This window comes from Ailuropoda melanoleuca, chromosome 1, assembly GCF_002007445.2.
Source record: "Ailuropoda melanoleuca isolate Jingjing chromosome 1, ASM200744v2, whole genome shotgun sequence".
In the NCBI taxonomy this organism is placed as follows: domain Eukaryota; kingdom Metazoa; phylum Chordata; class Mammalia; order Carnivora; family Ursidae; genus Ailuropoda; species Ailuropoda melanoleuca.
This window is the reverse complement of record NC_048218.1, coordinates 163,989,109-163,997,756: the sequence shown is the minus strand read 5'-3', so window position 1 is coordinate 163,997,756 and position 8,648 is coordinate 163,989,109. Positions and strand designations below refer to the sequence as shown.

The window sequence follows — 8,648 nt, the reverse complement described above, 5'->3', positions numbered from 1 at the left end:
GGAGTCGGGACTGAGCACAAGGAGAGGTTGAGCAGTGTTATGATCACAACAGAGGTCTCAGCCAGGCCCACGGAATTTAGGACAGCCTTTCAGAGGCAAGAGTTTTGGGTCTTTAAGCTCCCTGCGCTGGCAAGTCATTGGATGCAAGATGCCTCTGAGGAGGTGTCATAACATTGGGCAAGACAGCCCTCTTTGGCCAAAGGCGATTGATTCTTGGGCAGGGATTCAGCTGTAAAGTCACCAGCAGGCAGAGCTCCTGGCAGTGGGGGAACGGTACCTGGGTCCCGGAGGAGGATCGGGGCAGTGGACAAGAGTGTCCGCCTCAAGAGTAAACCTACTAGCGCCTTGCCCTGAGTCCCATCCAGGTAGTGGCAACGTGGAAAAGCCATGAGTCCTGGAAATCACTTCCTCACCTAGAGACGAGCCCACGCAGCCTGCATCGGGCTTATCACCTTGTGTGGGAATGAATATCTTCCCTCTTTCAGATTCAATGAGTGTTTCTTTGTTCAGTTTAAGCATTGCACCCTCAATGGCCCCCAGGTTTCCGTATTTCTCACTACACGGGAATGGAATCGGGGTCCTTCTGCTATAGCATGAGAGGGACATGGGGGACAACTGCCTTGCGTTGGCTGCCAGTGGCCCTGCTAGCCGTTATAGCCGAGAGGGACTGAGGCACACTACTGGAGCTGATTTTGCTCTGTGTCTTCTCTCTAGATATGAGCAGAAGGGTGGTTCCACTCACTGCTGCACTGTGTTGTGTTTTCCTTGGCAATTCTGATACCAAGACGCAGTGGGCAGAAGAGATTGGACTTCTATCCTGGTGGTTGGCATCATGATGGTCTTTGCTATCCGTGAAGTGGGAGTCCTCCCCTGGCACTGGGAACCAGGGCGCCATGTTCTGCTTGACATTTTGTGGTACTCCGTCTCAGGGGGATAAGGTGATAGTTCACATTGGACTCCAGTACAAACAGCAGGTAGAACCCTTGTCTTCAATAGGGTTGACTGCAGTTCATTGCCGTGAGGACTGTTTAAACTGGGATTTCTCCAAATGGAACCTGAAGTCCTAGCAGGGTCCAGAAGAAAGTCCAACAGACGCACCTCATAACTGTTAGTGATGGCGGCGTATCAGGTCACGTGACGTGTGCGCAGCCTCCTCTGGAGATGTTCTGTCCCCAGTGTTAGAATGTGCTCTCACTTCTGAAAGCGAGACGATCTTTTTTGTGTGGAGGGAAGAAGGAGGTGTTTGATTTGGGGTACAGATGGGTGGGCTCTTCATAGCCCTCCAAGGAGGAAATTGAGCAGTGCTGCTCTAAAGGCACGAGGAACGACATCGGTCCCTCATTCTGGATATTTAACTGGCTACTTCAGCGGATCACAAAAGCTCTCTAACTCCAGGGTTAGAGTGACAGGTGCTAGCTCGGCTTGCCACATGGTTGCTGAGCTGAGCGCTGACGATGAGCCAGGCATCCTGCCCGGTGCCCGTATGGGTCCTCTCATTGGATTCTTATACACACCCCCTGAGGCTGGTCAGATTATTCTTTTTCTAGGAGAAATCAAAGATCAGAGAAAGCATGGACTTCACCACGGACCCACGGACATGTGCCTAGTAAAAGGCAATGCCTATTCTTGAACCCAGGTCTGTCTGGCTCCCACCCACTCCTGTTGATGGTTAAGCTGTCCCAGTTCTCCACTGTCACGATGCAGGGCCACGCTGCAGTTGTCCTTGCACATAAAGGAGACACTTAGTGGCAACTTTCGGTGCGCCCAGAGCCCTGTTCGTCAGTGTGCCTAGCTCAGGTCCCCTTGGCTCTGATGGTTGACCTCTGGCTCAGAGACTTCCTTGCATCTTTTCAACCTTCCCAGCCGCCCACCACAATGCCCTGAGCACAACAAGGACCCAGCAAAATGTTGCCAACTGACTGGCTGATGTACAAGCGAGCACGAAAGATAAATCAGCCGAGGAGAGAGCCGGCCCATATTTTCACAAACTGGCATTGTGTCATTCCACATAAAATGCTCGTAGAGACCCTGTTTGGTTCCCTGGGCCCAAACCTCCTTTATTTGCTCTGAAAATCTGGATTACTATTTGGATTATGCTGATCATTTATTTAAAAAAATTTTTTTTTTAACCCAGGGAGAAAACAGCACTAGTAATTAAGCCCATGTCTGTAATTAATTCCTCTAACGGGTATAACTCCTCTCCCTCCTGGTAGAGTCACGCCAGCCCCCGTCGACCTGGGTACGAGTGGTCATACCTGTTTATGTACGGCTTGTCCTTCTCCATATTTCACACATGATAGGATACAGCTCTGCATCTCTTCATGTTAATTCTATTTGAAATACTCCCCACCAGCATCTTAGGGCTCTGCCATCTAATAAGTGCAGCCAATTTATCGATAGTAAATCTAGGACAAGACAGACTCACATTGATGTGGGCCACAGGGCATTTAAATTAAACAGGAACTCTCCAGCCATCTGTGTTTTAACTTTTTTATGCCTTGATAATAAGCCCTGTTTAGAATAATTTGCTGTGGAAACTGGGACTTCGTGACTGACAGAGAAAGGCCGGGTATAAACAACCCGAGCAGGCCCCTGAATTTGCGAGAATGTCAGGCGAATTTAGACTCATCATAAAAGAATTCTCGGCGACTGTATTTCAATATGACACTTTTATGGTTTTTTATTTTCTAGTCCATTGCGGCCCCAGAGCCCTGGCATGATTTATATAGCCTGGCAGTGCATAATCTTTTGTATAAGATATACAGGCCTCCGGAGGTTTAATTTCTTTCCTCACCGCCACTGACAGCATTTGTGCTTCCCTTCTCTTCTATTTTCATTTCTAATGAGATATTGGACTTTGCTCAGTGAGAGGTGATATTTCCACATTTGCAGCCTGACAGGCTAAATCACCCGATCTCAGTGGTGAGGATACAAACCCATTTAAACTGTGTCAAAATATTCATGGAGCCCCATTGATTTGGGCAACGGTTATTAGGGAGCTATTTGGAAAGTTCAGGTTTAATTTTGGGAGCTTTCTGCTGCAAAATCACTCAGTTACATCACAGGGAAAATGGTATCAAAAGGATAAAGGAGAGCGAGGGGTGTGGTGCGTGGCATTGATTCTGTGAGGCTTATTTTTAGTATGGAGATGACCTTTGTTAAAAACAACAACAACGACAACAGAAAAGTCCCACACTGGTGCATGGGTTAAATGTGTGGCACAAAGCAGAGGAAATTCTTCCGATTGCATATAAATGAATACTATGTCAAGCTATTGAAATGTTTTTTAAAAAAGCAACAGTGAACACAACTGACACAGGAGATTAATGCTTTGCATTGCTACACTGACTTTTACCTCCGCCTTTGAACTCCAATCTAGCCGAAACTATAGAGACAGGAGTTTAGCTTCTAAGTGGGGTGGGTTCAAATAGCCCTGTTCACTTAGTATTCTCACAAGTGTCACAGAGGAAAATTTCCATGAACAGGAGAGGTGAACGTGACTACCCCTGTGAGGGGCTGTCAGGGCAGAAACACAACACATGGTCAACTGAGGGAACTTGGGAGCTCCTGGTAGATCTCAGGAAATGCACACACTGAAGGGACTCTTGAAATGAGGCCACTGGAACAAAGTGTTGCAACGTCCTTGGACACTACAAAAGATCAAAGTCCTTTGATGGGACCAAGCACATTTGACCTTTAGATGGTAAGGTCATTTACAATAGTTGCTTGATTCATGACCTGGGACTTTATATGAAATTTATATTTACTAGGGTTCCTGAGTTCACGAGGACCTCATTAAATGGCACACACGACATTCGTACTCACACAGAGGGAAATCGCTTTGGCAATTTGTGGGCGATAAAGTGGTTCCTAGAACACTTTCCAATAAGTGGACATTAATGCCTGCTAGCTAAATGCCAGCAGAATTCCTATGGAATGGCATATTACCTTCACGTTAATACCAAGCGTGCTGTTTGTGAGACGCATTCCTGCAGCCAGCATCACAGGCCTTAGCACAGAATTAGCAAATGCACCACAATTAGACCCATGTGGTGGGAAGAAGCCACCCATTCAACAGTGGGCTACACACACCCCGACACTTTCTGGCCTGGCCTGCGTGAAAACTGATGCCTGGAAGCTTGCAGCTTCCTCTGAGAACACAACTTGAGAATGTCTCAGAACCTGAGACCCACGATGTCCCCAAAGACTAGCTATGTGAATTTCCTGTTAACAGGGCACCCTTGGTATGGGAAATGTGCTAAAATATGGTGAGGAATTCAGGACAGAAGTAAATTAGAAATTCCTGGAAGTAAAAATTATGAAACAGTAGAACAAGCCGCTTGAGGAGTGTTCTGGAGTATCCCTCCCTAGGGTGCTTTAAGCACAAGCTTGGCAAGCAACAGGCTTGTGACCCCCTCCTCCTCCAAAGCCTGATGACTTGACCCGCGTGCAAGAAGCCAGGCAAATTCCCAGCCCAGAGCAGCAGAGCCTTGCAGCAACCTCTCTGGCTCCAGGAAAGTTCCCAGTGTGCCAGTGACTCAAGAAGCTGCCCCCCAAAAGCCCACATGTTCTCTTGGGGTAGACTCATAAACCCCAAATACAATCCCAAACATTACCCATGGCCGGGACACCAGGAGGCATGAGAAAAGATGGTCCTGTGCCATTGCCCCCCATTCTGTCGGTGAGGCAGCCCGGCCAGTAGAGTCTCCAGCGCCCCAGCCCTGCTACCAACTGGTTGGGTTACTTAACCTTGCCGAGCCGCAGTTTTCAAAAGCGTAAGGTGGATTGCTACTGTGACTTCACAAAGCCAATCGTGAGGTTTAAATAAAACCCTGTTTGAAGAATGTGCGGCACAGTCCCTGCCACCTAGCAAAGATATATCATGGATGCCAGTATAACTCGTAGAAATAGTCTAACCTCACCTTCTCCTCATTCCTTCTCCCCTCTCCTCCCTCATTCCAGCTGCGTTGTTCGCCACACCCCACCGCATTGATACTGCATACTTTCAATCAGGTGGCTTCCAGAGACTGCGCCGTAAGCGGAGAAGAGGGTTGAGGGATGGAGAGCCAAGGTCAGCTGCCAATGCTTGTGGCCAACCAGAGAACTTCTTGCAAATAAAACAGTGATTTCATCCTAACTGCTAGTCCTGAGCTATGGTGGATGGTAGATTCCACATGTCTGTGCCCCACTCTCGGGTCTTCCCATGTTTTCCTCCTACCACGGGTACTCTATGCAACCAACCATTAACTGGCATGCTTGTATTGAGATGGACTCTTCATTCAACATTTTTGAGCACTTACTGAATACAGGCTCTATGTTAGGCAACATAGCAGATAAAGGATTGAATCGGAGATGGGCACCTTACTCAGGACGCACAGAATCCAGTAGATGAGATAAGACTGACTCTGAAATGAGTCTCCCTCCTTGGGGTTCCCAAGGAAGAGTTGACTAGTTTATATTTGTAAATGCACTCAGGGCAATAATGTGCTGGTGAATGTTTAACAACCAGCTCTCAGCACAGGAGTGGGGGAAGTGGGGGGCGGGAGGCTGCTTGTATATATGGGTACACGGGTTTATTATAAACCTTACTCACCTGAAGGGTGCATAGCACATAATTTACAAATAAAAGTAAGCAAAACTTCATTATAATGTCACATACTCAGAAGGTTTTTGCCAATTTTTTATGAATTCTGGTGTGCTTAACCATCCTAGGTTGCAAGTGATGAGATTCACCCTGAAGAGTGGTTGATATTTTCATTTACATTAACGAGTAGGACAAAAGTGAAAAACGAAGACATATGTCAGAACTATATGCGTTTGTCAGTGACATGAGTGACTTCTTTGCTGAATCCAATAATGGTTTTCGAACACTAGAAGGATATTTGTTCACATTTTTGTGCTGGTCACAATGTAGCAGCCATACCCAGGACACACTTTTAAGTGTACTCTGCAGCATTAGCATTTTCTCCATCACTTCCTTAAGTCCACATAGTCAACAAAGCAAACCGTCAAGCGCTGATTCGCAGTATTTGCTGATTTCTGTGGCATACATAACCATGGTCAACTTCAAGTTGATGTCACTGAACGCAGAATCAGGATAAGACATGGAGTGGCCCACCATTGCCTAGGATTTCCACCATCCAGATACCATAGATGTAAACAACCTCGAGGGCACACAGAACAGTCAAATATGCTAAAATTATTAGGAATTGATCAGTTTGAGTGTTTATTATCCTTGTTTTTAGCAGAATTCATTTCATCATAGGTGCTCCATGAGTGTTCTTCCCAAGTCCCAGGGGGTCCTCACAGATCTGCCCCATCCTCTTCAGGAGCCGTCCTTTAGCAGGTGTTCCCGAAAACAAGTGTGTGCGGTGCTGCAGACCCGGAGAAAGCCCTCCCCTGGCAGCCTCCCTGGATGCCACAAAGGTTTCTCCGCACGACCCAGCCTCAAGGAGATGGTCTGTTGCTTCCCTGAAGCCAGCGTTTTCTTTGGGCTTCTGGAGGGCTCTGTTATTAAACAGTAGTTTGCATATATTTTTATTCTAGAATATTTTTCTTCGTCCTCTCCTCTCCTTCCTGTCTCTTCCTCACAAAATTGTAGTACGTGCCTAATTCTTTTGTAAAGGAGAGAGTGGCATTAATACCATTGCGGATTTGGGGCTTTCTCTTTAGTGATTTTTCTTCTCCGTTATATTCCTTGAGAGCAGAGCCAAAAGAGGTGGGGCCTGGAGGAAGGCTGGAGACAGAAAATGGAGCCTGGTCAGCTGCAGCACAGGGAGATGCCTGGCGCAGAGCGCATGGCCTCCTGCTAACCCCTGATCACCCCCCAGCAGACCCCATGCCACACCAAGCCTTTCCCACACATTACCTGAGGGATTATTTAAAATGCAGATCCCTTGGGGCGCCTGGGTGGCACAGCGGTTAAGCGTCTGCCTTCGGCTCAGGGCGTGATCCCGGCGTTATGGGTTCGAGCCCCACATCAGGCTCCTCTGCTATGAGCCTGCTTCTTCCTCTCCCACTCCCCATGCTTGTGCTCCCTCTCTCGCTGGCTGTCTCTATCTCTCTCGAATGAATAAATAAAATCTTTAAAAAAATAAAATAAAATAAAATAAAATGCAGATCCCTGGGCCTCACCTCCCTTCTTCTGCATGTCTGGGGTTGGGGCCCAGGAATTTGCTTCTCAGCAAGCTCCCCCTGGTAATTCTCACGCATGCTCAAAACAGAGCGCTTGTTTAGACCCTATGCATGGAGACGATCTGATATCTGGTTACATTGTAATTTGGGAGTTTTCACATGGCAGGTGTGAGATGCCTTTGATTTGTTCTCTAAGAATCAGGCATCTTCAAGAGTAGTGAGAAATTAATAGCACAGAATGATGGAGCAATTCTATTTATAGGCCAAAATAGCAGATAAAAGTAAGAAAAGCTGGGCCAAATGACGGGAGAAGGCAATAATCAATACCCTAACAGAAAACAATAATGCAGCTGGTACCATAAAGCAATCCCATCGGGAACTGTATATTGCATCTTTAGTGTCCCGTTGTAATGAAGCCCACAGAATGCAGCACGCATTAGCCAGGGCACAGCCTCTTCAACGCAGAATATTCTGCCATATCGCAGGCACATTTATTTTATTTGAAAGAAGAATGGTCCTGTTGCCAAGCCATCAGATGGTAAAAAGAGATATATTTGATGGATAATAAAAAAGGGTCTGCCACAGCCTCACAAAATACGTTTCTAATGTAAATGCGCCGAGTACGTGGAATTCATACCTCTGATGTGCCGATACCTGCAGAGAAAGGCAAGCAGGGGCCGGGAGAGCCAGTGGAGGGTGAATCAGGAGTACGGCCAGAGATGGGGGGCTGTTATTCCTAACAATAACAAACAACAACCCCAAACTCACTTGGTAAACATCACTCACTTTCTCTCCACCTGTTCTTGTGATACAGATTGACAGCCCTTTTAATATGAAATAAATCAGGCAGGAGAAGGAGTGTCTAGAAGAACATACAGATTGAAAGCTGACTGACAGAACGCCTCCAAAACGCACTCTGTTTGCATTTGCCTTTGTAGCAGCTAACCTGAAAGGATGTCAGGCGCTTTGAAGGCTGTGAGCTTGCCTTCTGAACCTGCAGGACGAGTGCGCCACGTGCTTCCTGGGGGCTCCTGGCTGCGCGGGGGCCCTGCTGCGTGTGCCGGCCGGACGGCGGAACAAGACGAGCCCGCGGACGCCAGCAGCCCCTTCCATCTCCCTCCCGCGTCGGGGCCAAAACGGCATTGTGTCTAATACCTGGCTTCATACCTAGTTAGAAACAACCAGCCATCCCAAGCCAGTGGGCTCACGCTGAGGCATTAGGGCCTCGTCACGTCTCACCAAGAAAACCTGCTGGTAATGAGCCGTGTCACCTGTGGGCAGTGGACCTCCAAGGCAAGTGCACCCCCACCTCAGTCCAGCCTTCCAGTGAGCTGTCTCCTTGGATTTCCCAGACTGTCCAGTGTTCACGGTTATCCTGCAAAGCAAATGTTAGTATCCATCAGTCATGAGACAACCGAAGTCAGTTTCAGCATCACCCACGGCGCAGGGGAAGTATTTCTGCTCCGAGGCAAGAAAACGCTCAGGAAGTATGGGCTGGGCCGGGAGTAAGCCTG

The 8,648-nt window shown here is 47.7% G+C and overlaps 2 long non-coding RNA genes across 2 annotated transcripts in view; both read right to left on the bottom strand.

Moving 5' to 3' along the window:
- Positions 1-6,213: 6,213 nt before the first annotated feature.
- LOC117804053 lies at positions 6,214-6,931 on the bottom strand. The gene is made up of 2 exons (XR_004628243.1): positions 6,869-6,931; positions 6,214-6,736 (listed from the first exon to the last, which is right to left on the bottom strand). It is a non-coding gene; the product is annotated as an uncharacterized LOC117804053 (long non-coding RNA).
- Positions 6,932-7,491: 560 nt separating this feature from the next.
- LOC117804052 overlaps positions 7,492-8,648 on the bottom strand; it is a 30,456-nt gene continuing 29,299 nt past the window's right edge. The window contains exon 3 of the long non-coding RNA XR_004628240.1: positions 7,492-8,509. This is a non-coding gene — a long non-coding RNA (uncharacterized LOC117804052). The remainder of the gene's footprint in view (positions 8,510-8,648) is intronic.